Source organism: Bubalus bubalis, chromosome X (genome assembly GCF_019923935.1).
Source record: "Bubalus bubalis isolate 160015118507 breed Murrah chromosome X, NDDB_SH_1, whole genome shotgun sequence".
Taxonomy (NCBI): domain Eukaryota; kingdom Metazoa; phylum Chordata; class Mammalia; order Artiodactyla; family Bovidae; genus Bubalus; species Bubalus bubalis.
The window spans coordinates 84,181,543-84,195,289 of record NC_059181.1 but is presented as its reverse complement, the minus strand read 5'-3'; the positions used below and the strand labels follow the sequence as shown (position 1 = coordinate 84,195,289).

The following is a 13,747-nucleotide window of genomic DNA, read 5'->3' as shown; positions in this document are numbered from 1 at the left end:
GTTCCGACTTCCTACAGACACAGTGTTGCATTTGCCCTCACAACCTACAGCAGGTGGAGATGACCCTGGTCACACTGACTTGGTTAGCATTAAACTACACTTAAAAAAACCCATCATTTTTGTTCTTACTAATTTTCTAAGAACATTTGCTTACAGGCCCTTAGCTAGATGGAACTGATTTGTTTGGGCTGTTTCATGTTAGATGTGTTAAAAATTGACATGTTAGGAGAGCTGACGTGAAAGGTGACCTGGTTCCCTTGCAAATAAATGATTAATATAACCTCATTGTGTGGCGAGACTGTATTACTGATTCTCTCGGGAGGCTTAGAAAAACAACAGGTCAGACAATAATATCCATGCTAGCAACAGACGATAGTGTGGGATGACCATGGATGAGTCAGGGGGGTTCAGAAGATAATTAACAAAGAGGGAGCTCTATGGAGTCCAAAGAGAATTTAAAAAATGTTCCTTCTCTACCCTGACTATCTGAGATTATATAGCAAAGGCAATGAATAGGAGAGGGGGAAAAGGTGGGTTTATTCAAGTGATTCGCTAAGACATTTTAAAGAAATTGACAGGGATCAAATTTCAAAGGGAAGACATTCAATTCAACTGACCGTGTTACAGCAACGCAACAGTGATTAGGGATAGATGACATGTGGCTGTGGCCTACACACTTAGGGCAGCTATAACAATACTATACACCCAAGTTTTAGCAGGATAGTGGAGACTTTCTTCTCTACAGATATGGATACACGTTAGAAAAAAGCTTCTGTGAAACAGTATTATGTGCCACTGTATATGTATCTTGTATGCCATATATTACTGTCAATGTCAGGCTAAATTTTCAAATAGCATGGAAATCTCCATAATAGCAAATACATCAATTATCCACCTATAGTCACTTCAGTGGCCAAAATTATTCTAAATATGAGGAGTCCCTTCCTAAAGACCCCATCCTGACCTTATTTTTTATGGCTCCGGGGTCTTTTCAAAATGTTTCATGCCCATGCCACGCTGGTTGCTATAAATCTTGAATGTCATCTTTCTTGGCTCAGAGGTGTCACTCAAGAGTCCTCTACCCCATCTGACTCCTCCTCCAGGGTAATTTCTCACTAATCCTCCCTGTTCCAGCTCCATCTAAACCTGCCCTGTTCTGTTACTCAACATATGCTATTCTCTTCCCTTGGAATATACTTTCTTTTCCTGTCTGCCTGACAACTGCTACTTGTCCTTCAAGTTCTACCTCAGCTTTCTTCTTTAGGAAGGTTTCTCAGTACCCTCAGGAGTCTCCCCCGCCCTCTTGGATCTACCACTTTTATAATGTGTTCCATCAAGTGGCTGGAGTATGTTGCACCTTTGCGTACTAGAATCTGAGTCCCTTGAGAGCAAGGACTGTTATTATTTTTTTTTTCATGTCTGACTCTCCAGGATAGAAGGAGAGGTTCAGGGCTTGCAAGTTGAATGAATTAATGAAAGTCCCAATTATCTTCAGAAGCTATTTCCAGGGCTTTCAAATTGGGTCTCCCTTTTCTGCCAAGAGGTGGTAAGAACTGGCCATATGGATTTGATACTTAATGAGTTTCTACTCGGAGAAGGCAATGGTACTCCACTCCAGTACTCTTGCCTGGAAAATCCCATGGGCAGAGGAGCCTGGTAGGCTGCAGTCCATGGGGTCGTGAAGAGTCAGACACGACTGAGTGACTTCACTTTCCCTTTTCACTTTCATGCATTGGAGAAGGCAATGGCAACCCACTCCACTGTTCTTGCCTGGAGAATCCCAGGGATGGGGGAGCCTGGTGGGCTGCCGTCTATGGGGTCGCACAGAGTTGGACATGACTGAAGTGAATGGCGCCCCACTCCAGTACTCTTGCCTGGAAAATCCCATGGACGGAGGAGCCTGGTGGGCTGCAGTCCATGGGGTTCCTAAGAGTCAGACATGACTGAGCGACTTCACTTTCCCTTTTCACTTTCATGCATTGGAGAAGGAAATGGCAACCCACTCCAGTGTTCTTGCCTGGAGAATCCCAGGGATGGGGGAGCCTGGTGGGCTGCCGTCTATGGGGTCACACAGAGTCAGACACGACTGAAGTGACTTAGCAGCAGCAGCAGCAGAAGCGACTTAGCAGCAGCAGCAGCAGAGTTTCTACTAAGTACCAGGCATTGTGCTGAACATTTTACATGCACGATCTCATGTCTGAAAGGCATGTTTTTAATGTCCATCTGTATTTCACAAATGTTGTTGTTCAGTCACTAAGTCACGTCCCACTCTTTGCGACCCCATGGACTACAGCATGCTACACTTCACTGTCCTTCACTATGAGGAAATGTAAATTCAGAGTAGTGACTTGCCCAGGGTCATGTTGCTGGGAAGTTGCAAAGCCATGATTTGAACCTAGGCTGTTGGTCTCCAGTGCCTTCTCTCCTTTTCGTGTATAGAGGGTGGGGCCTCTTCTGGGTAATACAGTGATGGTGACATAAGCCAAGCTTGTCTTCGATGTCTTCAGGCTTGTAAGGTGTCGCAGGGACTCTGTGCCACAGTGTTACCCACCCCTGCAGCCACTACTATGGGGCCTACCAGGTAGCCCATCCCATTGGGAGCTTTGTCCTTTGCAACTCCTCTGAGACTTTGACTTCTGAGCTGTGCTAAACTTTTCCAGAGCACATGTTTACATGTTAATGCAATCTTTAACCCAGGAGCAAGTGGCCCCTGTGTAAGCTGTGGGGGGGGGGGGTGGCCTCTGGTTATGGGGAGTGGGGGTACAGGTTGCTCTAGGCATCTCTTTTAACAGACACGTGGGGGCCCCTCCCACATTCTCAAGGTGCTTGGTGCCTACCTCGGAGGGCTGAGAGCTCTGGAGTCAGACCAACAGGTGTTTCAATCTGGCTTCACCATTCCAGGATGAATTGTGTCATTTGTCACAAATAACCTCATTGAGCCTCCCATTCCTCTTTTGTCACATGGATCTCATAATACTTCTCATCTCCTGGGGAGGTTGTGAGGATGGCATGAGACAACACAGCAACTGTGTGTAGTACAAAATGTTGTTGTTGTTTAGTCGCTCAGTTTTGTCTGACTCTTTGTGACCCTATGGGCGACCTCTGTAGCCCGCCAGGCTCCTCTGTCCATGGGATGCTACAGGCAAGAATACTGGAGTAGGTTGCCATTTCCTTCTCCAGGGGATCTTCCTGACCCAGGGATCGAACCCACACCTACTGTACTGTAGGCAGTTCTTTACCACTGAGCCACCAGGGAAGCCTGTAGTACAAAATAATCACTTGAAAAATGTGAAATCTTTCCTGAAATCTGTTTCTACTGGCTCCCCCACCCCCGCCCCTGCCATCTAGGTTTCCCTTCCCCCGTTGCTTCTTTCCTTGCCTTACCAACAGGTATCCTTTTGGAAACTCTTTCCTTCCTTTCCCAGTGGCTCCCTCTGGCATCCTCAACCTTTGGAACAACTAGCCGTCAGAGTTCCTGGGGCTGATCCCGTTTCTGGATATTCTCTCCTGCTGTCTTGAGTGCACGAGCTGATTTGAATTCAGAAAGCAGAGTTCATTCCTGCGAGGAGTGTCACCACAGTCCATCTTACATTCAAATGGTGAAGGCTGACTTGATGGCCCCACGTCGTTATCTGATGGGTGTTGAGAAGGCCTCCCCCCTCGGACCCAGAGACTTCCTTCTGGCCTGTGAGTAATGCCACTGTCTCTATCATCAGTGGACGATCCCTTTGAGTCTAACTGCCCTGGGTGGTCTGAGGGGGATGGCTGGGCCAGGCAGGGTTGCTTTGTGTATGTGAGTGCAGATTTCTTGATCAGAGCCTTTCCTGTCAGGGGGAGGGGAGGAAAAGGTTAGAGGGAGCTGACTCCCCAGGGAAGAGGAAAGCCAGGCAGGCAGGGGTGGGGCGTGGGGGTGTGGGAAATCAGCTGATAGAAGGCTGTGTCTCCGGCACAGTTTTGCCTAGGGTGGGCCCTGTGTATTGCAACAGATGTGAACTTTGGAATCACCAAGGTTGGGAAGCCAGGCCTCAGAGGGAGTGGTTGGAGGCTGAGCTCATCCTGAAATGATGTGGGCTTGGATTCCCGGAGGGCAGAGAGGAGGACCAGGGAGGAGGTCCTACTTTGGGGGTATCTAAAGACAGAAAGAGGGTCTTGGTGTCTTTCATCTCTACGTGTAGGTGACACCTGTGGATAGGTGGGTCGTAGTAGAAAATGCCCCCTGAAGGGTGGGGGTCTCCTTTTTTTGACTGCTAAGAGGAGACTTAGCTGAAGGACTGCCCCCTTTCCTTTGGAAAGGAAACAACTTCTGAGTGTGTGGCAGGGTTCACTGGGTGTTCCCCTTGAAGGGAGGTTACCCCCTAAGTGAGGGTGCTTGGCTGGTGGAGGGTAACTAGGTGTTCCTCACCGCAGAAGAAGGCGCTCCAGTGCTCCTCCCTGTAGGCTTTTCACTCTGTCTCTTGACGTGCACCGCCATCTACCACAGCAGGTATGAACACAGCTTAAAAAGGAAGGTCAAAGATGTCCCCTCAACCCCCTTCAGTGGTTCTACCACACCCTGTGGACCCCACTGAAGAATGCCGATTCTGAAATTTTGTGGCCTTGCCCATAGGGACCAAGGGGCCAAATATTTGAAATCATCATAACCATAACAAAAACCATTGGCTGACCATTTGGGACGCCTTACCAGGGGCTACTTTATATATAGGCCCTGAATGTGGGCTTGACCTGAGGGATAATGAGGTTTTCCCACTGCTTCACGCACACACACACGCACACATGCACGCATGCACATGCCCACACAAACACACACACACACAGAGTCAAGTTCCTCGAAAACATGTCCACAGTCCTGAGGCCACAGAGCACATTAGCGACACATTCTCTGCCTGCAGTCAAAAGTCCCGTCTTTCCCAAGTCCTGCTGCTAGACCCGACTCGGTGCACACAGATACACATTCCCATATCCATCCTTCCCAAGCCCCAAAGCTCTGAAAACTGAGGGCCTTTTGTAAGTTTAAGGTAAATTCATTTGGCAGCCAAACCTGCGCCGGTATGAGGCTATTTATAGTCTTTTTCTATCACACCCTGTGTGAATATTCATGTGTTTTTGCTCCTGAAATATCAATGTACTTGATTGCTGGATGCTGTCTCAGACCCCACTGGAAGTGACATATAATATTCTGCTATAGGCTCCCTCTGGCTTTCTTAAAATTCAAAGCATTCCAAATTTCTTCTATTATAGAACGCACCCCACTGTCTTGTAATGATCTATTTAATGTCCCTGAACAACAACAACAACAACATTGGCCTGTGAACTTCTCCAGGACCCAGCACATGGTCCAACATGTGCTTGGGGCTCTACCAGTGTTTTAGGACTGAAGAATAAATGGCCTTTAGTGTTGAAGGAGATGCATTTTTGGGAAGTTCTTTCTTACATCTAACCTAAAGTATCTCATGCTGCCATTCATGTACTGCATGCCATTGATAGCAAGGAAGAAACAGCTGGTTAACGCCTTCATTTTTTTTTTCTCTTGGGACTAAATCGTCCTTCTAATCCTAATACCTTTCACCTTTTCCCCTAGATCCTCTTTTCCAATCCCTTAATCATCTTCACGGCTATCTTCCAAAGCCTTTACAGGTTCTTTCATTCTGAAATTGTGGCCTAGCGCTTAGGACCTGGCTGCAAAGAGCTCGGCCATTATATGTAATAGGTCTCCCGTTTCTATGGTGAACATTTCCAATCAGTTTCATTTGGCTGGTCTAAGAAGCTTTGCCTTTTAAAATACACTTACAGGGCAAACTCAAGGGGCCATGAATGATTTTCTCCCAAGTGTGCTGGTTGGTAAAAGGCAGGGAAAGCAGCACAATCTCACCAGAAGAAACTGTAATTACAGAAAGTTGAAAGTAACAGGTGACATATGTAATAGGAACCTGCATGCAAAAAGCACTGTTGATAATTACAGTGACCTCAACCTGCCATTTTTTACCTTGGGAGAACCAGCCTTGCTGGTACAGTGCCTTTTCTCTAACAAGGTTGCTGAAGGCCATTTCCTACCACTTATTTCCCACTAAATGCAGGGGGTGAGCCTGACTTGGGCTGGGGTGATTGCAAAACCACTGGCTTAAGTTAAACTCCTCACTAATTAAGCCTGTTAGATTTCCTGTAACTCACGATTTTTCTTGGCAGAAGGAAAAACATTTGACTCAGAGGCAAAATGTATTGTATTAATAAGCAGGAAACAACAAAATACTACACATGGTAGCATTTTCAGAAGCAGATTCTGTCATCCGCATTCTGTTGGAACAGCCATTATGATCTCTCCTAACGCAAAGTGGGTTTTTTTGAGGGGGTGGTGGTGGAAACTACATACTATGAGGGGAGATTCAGAGAGAAATTTTTTGCCAGTCAAATTAGAAAAATCTATTCAGGTGTGCCCGTTGCTGCTCCCAACCATGAGTCAGAGCCTTTTGTGGGGTTTTGCATTTTTTAGGAGGCGCTGATGGATTTTACATACAGGTCATTCTTTTTTAAAAGGTCACATTACAATGTGTCTATCCTTTCTCATGTTGTTATACCTCAGGGAAGGAGATGTAGGATGCCAAGTTGCAAAGATGTAGGATGCCAAAGATTGTAGAGAGGAATATTGAAATTGGATGACCGAGGGCTCTCCGACAGGGGCCTCAGTCGGGGAAGGGAGATCCTTCTGGGCCAGTAGGTGGCACCTTAAAAGCCAGATTAGCCTGGGGTGTGGGGAGAGGTGGAGGGGGGAGGGGAGGGGAGGAGCTGTCATGGGAATGCTTTCTCTACCTCCTCATGATATTACCAGACCTGGCTGGCTCATCCCTGAGAATACTAGAGCTCCAGGGAGGAGAGGAGAACCTGCCTTCACTGCTAATGCCAGTGGCTAGAATTTTTCTCCAGAGTTTCGAGATATCTTGGGCCAATGCATGTGATAGCCATTTTCTCTCTTTTAATGATTATAGTAAGCTGCCTTTTTCAGGAACATTAACTATGATGGAGGCTTGATGCCGAGTGCTTTATGTAAGATACCTCTTTTAATCCTCACAATAATCCTTCAAAGACGAGACTGTCATTACCTTCAATTTCCACAGGGGGAATCTGGCTCAGAGAGGTTAGGCAACTTGGGCAAGGTCACACAGTTTGTAAAGTGGCACAGCCAGAACTTAAACCCAGATCTGCTGGACACAAGATCTAGTCCTGAAGCATTCAGTCTAAGTCTGGCTCAGACGGTAAAGCGTCTGTCTGCAATGCAGGAGACCCGGGTTTGATCCCTGGGTTGGGAAGATCCCCTGGAGAAGGAAATGGCAGCCCACTCCAGTATTCTTGCCTGGAAAATCCATGGACCTTGGAGCCTGGTAGGCTACTGTCCATGGGGTTGCAAAGAGTGGGACATGACTGAGCGATTTCACTTTCACTTTCACTTCACTTGTAAAGCCAAATAGCCACCTCAATAAGCTCAACTGTCTCCACCCACCCACCCCCACCACCAAATAGCAGAATATTTGGGTTGCTTGGTTTTGTGAGAATATAATTTACAGCAACTGGCTTCCCAGGTGACTCAGTGGTAAAGAATCTGCCTGCCAAGCAGGAGACATGGGTTCGATCCCTGGGTCAGGAAGATCCCTTGGAGAAGGAAATGGCAACCTATTCCAGTATTCTTTTATGGGAAATCCCATGGACTGGTGGGCTACAGTCTATGGAGTTGGAAAAGAGTCAGACACAACTTAGCAACTAAACAATGATTGCAGCAACTGAAGGATGTTCACCTACTCCGAAAGACCTAGCTGACGGGCTTTCTATTGCTTTGTCAGGAACTGGTTCTCCCCATCCTGCCACAACTCTCCTATTGGATAGCAACCACGAAGGGAAGGTTCTAGACTGATTCCTCTGCTTTCTATAGCCTGCACAGTGCCACACACATAGTACATGCTCAATAAATATTGATCAATAAACAAATGTCTGGACATTCCCTTCAGTGGTTTCTGGGTTCTTCAAGATCCTTTGTTAATGCTAAGCAAACAGTTAGAACCTTCAAGATGTCTGTTGCCCTGATCTAACTGCTTGTACTGAGATGACTTTTTAGTATCATCTCTGTACAGGAGCTGAACGTACTATTTGACACATGGATGATTGATTGTGTTTTTCCCTTTTCCTCCAAAACCTCTGGCACCGTGCAGACACGGCTTAGGTGATTAACCATGCAGCCAACTTCGCCAGACACTGATTCAGACAAGAAAGTGGGTGCCGTATTTTAACGATAGTTCCTAATTAATCCCGCTCCCCAGTTCTGGTCTGCTCAATGACTCCTTCTCAGATAGTGTTTGTGAGATGAAACAGGATAGGAAAAAAAAATACTTAAAAAGCATTCTTTTGGCCTGGGTGAAAAGAGCGCTGAAGATTTTCCCAGCTTATTACTTCTCAGCAAATGGAACTTCAAGCCAGATGCAGACCCATCCTGCTCAGCCTCATATAAACTTCTAACTTGGTCTGGAAGATAAAGTGGAAACATGCAGAATGGGAGAAGTAGAGTCAGCAGAAGCCAGTGTGCAGTGCACTCCATGTGATTCCCAGACTAGGAACAAAAACTATGATTTTCGGGTGGATTGCTGTGTGCCAGGCAGGCTACTAAACATCTTATAAGCATTCATTTCATATCATCTCTCAAGGACACTGTGGAGGTAGGTACTATTATTATCGCCGTTTTTCCAAATGAACAAACTGCCGCTCAGAGAGTCTAAGTGAAGCTTCTCAAGTCGCCCAGAGTGGGGATGGAGGGGAACTGGGAGCTGAGGGAGAGGGGGCAGGGCTGACCTTGCAGAGCTGAAGGGCGGCCATCTGCAAGTAGTGGCACTCTTGGCATGGCAAAGGAGGCTCTGCTGCGGGTGCTGAGTTCAGCGGGGGCACCTGAAAGGAGTGGGAGCAACAGGTTGTAATCCAGACAAGCAGTTGCCTTCGGTGGAAGCAAACTAGCTGAACTGATCAAGAGGGCTTGAAGCTTATGAGTCCCGTCAGACAGTGGTAGCAAGGATTGGACTCCATTCCTTGGGTGCAAGGGTGAAGGGGATGAGGATTTGGGGAGAATCAGACAAAGCTCTAGTTCTATGGAAACGGAGACACTTAGCCTGATGACGCGAAACTGAGCCAATACTGCCCCCTAGGGGACTTTGGGGAAATGTGTGAGGTCATTTCGTGGACAAAAAATGGAGATGCCTCACGTCCTGCACTGCCCAGATGCTGTGCTGTGTGTGTGCTCAGTCGTGTCTGACTCTTTGCAACCCCATGGACTGTGGCCGGCCAGGCTCCTTTGTCCATGGGATTCTCCAGCAAGAATACTGGAGTGGGTTGCTATGCCCTTCTCCAGGTATCTTCCCAATGACCCAGGGATTGAACCCGTGTCTCTTGCATCTCCTGTCTGGACAGACGAATTCTTTACCCAGGACAGTCTTGCAAAATGAAGTCTAGCCCAACATCCTATATGATTTTCGAATGTTCTGCTGGACTTCCGTGGAGGTGGAAACTCTTCTTATAATGATCAGAACGTGTACTGTAAATATTTTACATATATGTACAAAAAGTTTGGCTTTCCCGCCTCCACACACAGTTTTAATGAATCTTGTGTAAAGAGAGGGAAGATGGAACTTTGTTTTCTCCTCCCAGAGGTTTATCCACAGTCGTTCACCATTTCAAAAATCACGTGGTAACAGTAGTGATGTTGCTTTTGGAATTAGAGTCGTCTGTGCAACATCCCTTATCAGTTTGTGCCTGTAGCTGTTGCATTTTGTGGGGCTTCTCGATGAAGGCGCAAGTCTCTGCCTACTTCATTTAGTCTTTCACTGTCATCCTACGTAAGTATTTACATATTTAAATACATTGTAGTTGATTATGGATTATTTTTATTTCTTCTTTGTGTGGCAGGACACTTCTTGATCTTTTGGAACTTATGTGTGTATGCAGGTTATTATAGCTATGATTTTAATTTCAGGATAATAAAAGGGTATGACAGGCTTCCCCAGTGTCTCAGCAGGTTCCTGCCTGCAACACAGGAGACAAGGGTTCGATCCCTGGGTTGGGAAGATCCCCTGGAGGAGGGCATGGCAACCCACTCCAGTATTCTTGCTAGGAAAATCCCATGGACAGAGGAGCCTCATGGGCTACGGTCCATGGGGTTGTAAAAAGTCAACACAACTGAAGTGAGTGAACAGACCACAAAGGGGTACAACAAGAGACATTTATGATTAAAAAGAGAAGTTTCGATTCTGATAAGATTGATATTTCCTGTGCTAGCCTCTTGGCTTCCCGGGGGCCAAGACCATGTCTGTTTTGCTTTGATTTGGCCTAATTAACCTAGTGCCAGGTCAGAGTAGGTGCTTAGTAAATAATGGGCAACTGAAGAATGAGTAATAAATGTGGACTCAAACCTAGAGCCAGAGAGTCAGGGATCTAGGGCAGCAGAGTTGGGGGATAATAGTGGCAGGGCAGGGTGTCCGCTATGAAAGGAGGACTCTAATTCAGAGCTTTCCCCAAAGCTAGTGTCCTGATGTCGAGGAGCAGTGCGTCTTTCCATTTTATTTATTTATTTGTTTTTGGCTGTGCTGGGTCTTCATTGCTATATGAGCTTTTCTCTAGTTGTGGAGACTGGGGGCTACTCTCTAGTTGCGGTGCGCCGGCTTCTCACTGCAGTGGCTTCTCTTGTTGCTGAACACAGGCTCTAGGCGCATGGGCTTCAGTAGTTTTGGCTCCTGGGCTCGAGAACACAGGCTCAGCAGTTGTGGTGCATGTAAGGCCCAGTGCTTCTTACAGGTCTCTGGGCCTGAATCATGCTTGGGTCCAGGGACTGGGCTCAGATGGTACCAGTGGTGGAGAGAGAAGTGTTTACGCTCTTACTTTTGGTACCAACCTCAAAAGCCATAAGACCTCACCAATTAAAGAAGGCTATTTCCTAGCATGGCTGTACCTCTCTGCACTGTGTGACCTGGGCTGAGGTGGAGAGGACTCCAGGGAATGGGAGCCTCAAGTGCGGTCCCTAAAATACATCTATGTCCTCGGTGGGGGTCTCAGGCTGCCTTGAACTTCAGGCAGATCTAGTTCCCCATTTTCCTGTTGTTGCTACTGTTGCTTTTCTCTTTCCTAGTCCCCTTCTCCAACAATAAGGTGTGTACCTTTTCCTCTTGGCTTCTGTGCTCAAAGTCTAACCAGTGGGTGGTGGAATGCTTCAGGGCTCTTGATGAGCAAGTATCCCTGACTCTGCATGGGGTTGGGGAGGCGAAGGGGAGCATCCCTCTTAGAGATAAAAAAATACAGAAATGCTGAGGGAGGTATCAAACCAGCTAGTGTCAGAGGTTGAAGTGGCCTTGGGGTCATCGATTCACTGGATCAGAAACCTGCCAGTACAGCGGCATCATCGGGAGTTCTGTTGACATACAGATATAGTGACCCCTAAAACTGAGATAATCTGATTCAGGATGTCTGAGTTAGGGCTTGAAATCTGCACATCAGTAAGAATCACTGGTGATTCTGATGAGGAGCTTGGTGAGGGAGTCCACTCAGACTGATCTCATTTTGCTGGAAAGTACCCGAGTCTCAGAGAGGGGCAGTGACTTACCCCAGGTCACACAGCAAGTCATGGCAGAGTTGGAGCTAAAAATCAGGTCTTTTTCCACTGTGTTGGCGGTGGGAATATCTGGAGTCAGTGTGACGGGTTGGAGTGATCCTTGGCATGGGAAGAACCGCTTTAAATCTCACTGCAGAGGCCAGCTGCCCACCCTGCCTGTAGCTGGGGGACAGATCCGAGGCCACCAGGTTGCCTTGCATTATCGCAAGCAGTAAATTCACTGCTGAGTTTTGGAGAGAAGCAACAAAATACCCATCAAGGTTAGTAGGATGATAAGAATGTGCTAATGTGTTTGGCTGTGTCTATCCACGGAAAGCCGAGCGAAATAATGGTGACAATTATCCACCTATTTTGTTCAAACACTTTGACCAAAAAGCTCCTGGGAACTGAGGGAAAATATGATTTAAACGAAAAATGTTGCCTCATGTAGCCAGAATGACATAACTCCCACTTCACATGTCTGTTTCCCTGGAGACCCCTTCCTGCATGCCTGCCTGCTCGCAGTGAGACCACGTGCACAGCCCCAGGAAATGTGGACGGAGAAGGCAAACCCTGTATAGGAGACAACCCGTGAAATGGAATATTAGGCCAAGTGCCATGGAGATGTGCTCCTTGTCCTTGGAAGATGACCTTTAGATTCTAGAGCTGTTCTAGCCAGAAGTCTCCAAACCACCAGCTTTGGCCCAATTTGAGGCAGCCCCCTCAGAAGGCTCCCAGGACGGCAGCTGCTCTGCCAGCCGCCGAATGGAAACAAAGCCAGATTTCTTTATTTAGAACAGACACTTTCTATTTTGATTCTTAAAGTGGCAAATCTATCTGTCCTCTGCCCCCAGTCCTCTGCAGCCCAAACTGCCTTATGTCAGGTAGCTAGTACAGATCAGCAGGTGTTTGCCTGTTGATAAGTCGCAGAGCCACTTCGGACCGCTGCTGCATGCCTATCTCTGAGCCAGGGGGCAGGGGGCTTACTAGAAAGGGAAAGCACCCTTGGCAGCAGACAGTGAGTCCCGGCCCCGGTCAGGGAGGGTGGATCCAGTGCAGTGATAGATGGAGCTGTGGTGAGCTCTATCCCACATTGCTGCCATGGGAGTCAGCCACCCTTGGGACCTCACAGTCCTGCTCGATTCTGGCCCTGCTAATTTGCTATGTGACCCTGAGCAAGGCTATTCCTTTCTGTGGACCTCGCTGGACCCTCCTGGGGAAGAGGACACACCATTTAACCCATGGGGCCATTTACTGTGACAAGTGGCCTGCCACTGGAAAAAAAATCAAGCTGAATTTCTGCCTCCCTCTTTATTTCTAAATAGATCGCAGCTTAGTCAAAGCTGTCAATTTTCAAAAGAGAAACCATTGAAAGATTGGAAGAAAGCATAGGAAAATTAAAAAAAAAAATGGAGGTGGGAAGTCTTTGGAAAGTAACAAAAAATCCCTAGGAGCTATAAAGAAAAAGAATGACAGATTTGCCTGGAAAAAAAAAATTGAACAGCTTTGCTATGGCAAAAGATATCTCATGCAAAGTTGAAAGACAAAGGACAAACCAGGATAAAGTCAAAGGCAGACAGAGGTTTATTATTCATAATGTTTCAAGAGCTCCACTGTAGGATGTGTGCTCTTCTTTACATCACTCACCATGACCTGCAATTACATTATTTAATGATTTGCTTGTTATCTGTTTCCTCTACCTACATGTTTGCTTCATGAAAGCTGGAAGCTTTGCTTATTCACTGCTATATTCCTAGTTCTAGTATCTGGCACACAGAAGGTGCTCAATAAATACTCATTGACAGATTGAAGGAGGGAGCTTCTATAGATCAATGAGAACATGATGAACAGTCCACTAAAAAAATAGTCAAAGAATAATGAACAGGGAATCCACAGAGGAAACACAAATGGTTTATGCCCTATGAAAAGGTTCCCAACCTCAGTAATAATTAAGTAATAGTAATGCAAATTACAACAGTGTTGAGAGAGCTGAAATGTTTCTCACCTTTCAGATTGGCAGAAATTTAAAAGGTTGCTAAAATGCAGCGTTTGTGGGGCTGGTGAAATGGTGAAATGGTGAAATGGGCACACGTATTCATTCTTGGTGTGCATCTAAATTAGCACAATTCCTGGGGAGCA

General features: G+C 46.7%; 1 protein-coding gene across 1 annotated transcript in view; it reads left to right on the top strand.

Moving 5' to 3' along the window:
• The window catches only part of RTL9 (retrotransposon Gag like 9), a 153,427-nt gene that overhangs the window by 94,816 nt on the left and 44,864 nt on the right, over window positions 1–13,747 (top strand). Inside the window, exon 2 of the mRNA XM_044936767.2 lies at window positions 3,426–3,687. The gene's annotated coding sequence lies outside the window, so the exon portion shown is untranslated. The remainder of the gene's footprint in view (window positions 1–3,425; window positions 3,688–13,747) is intronic.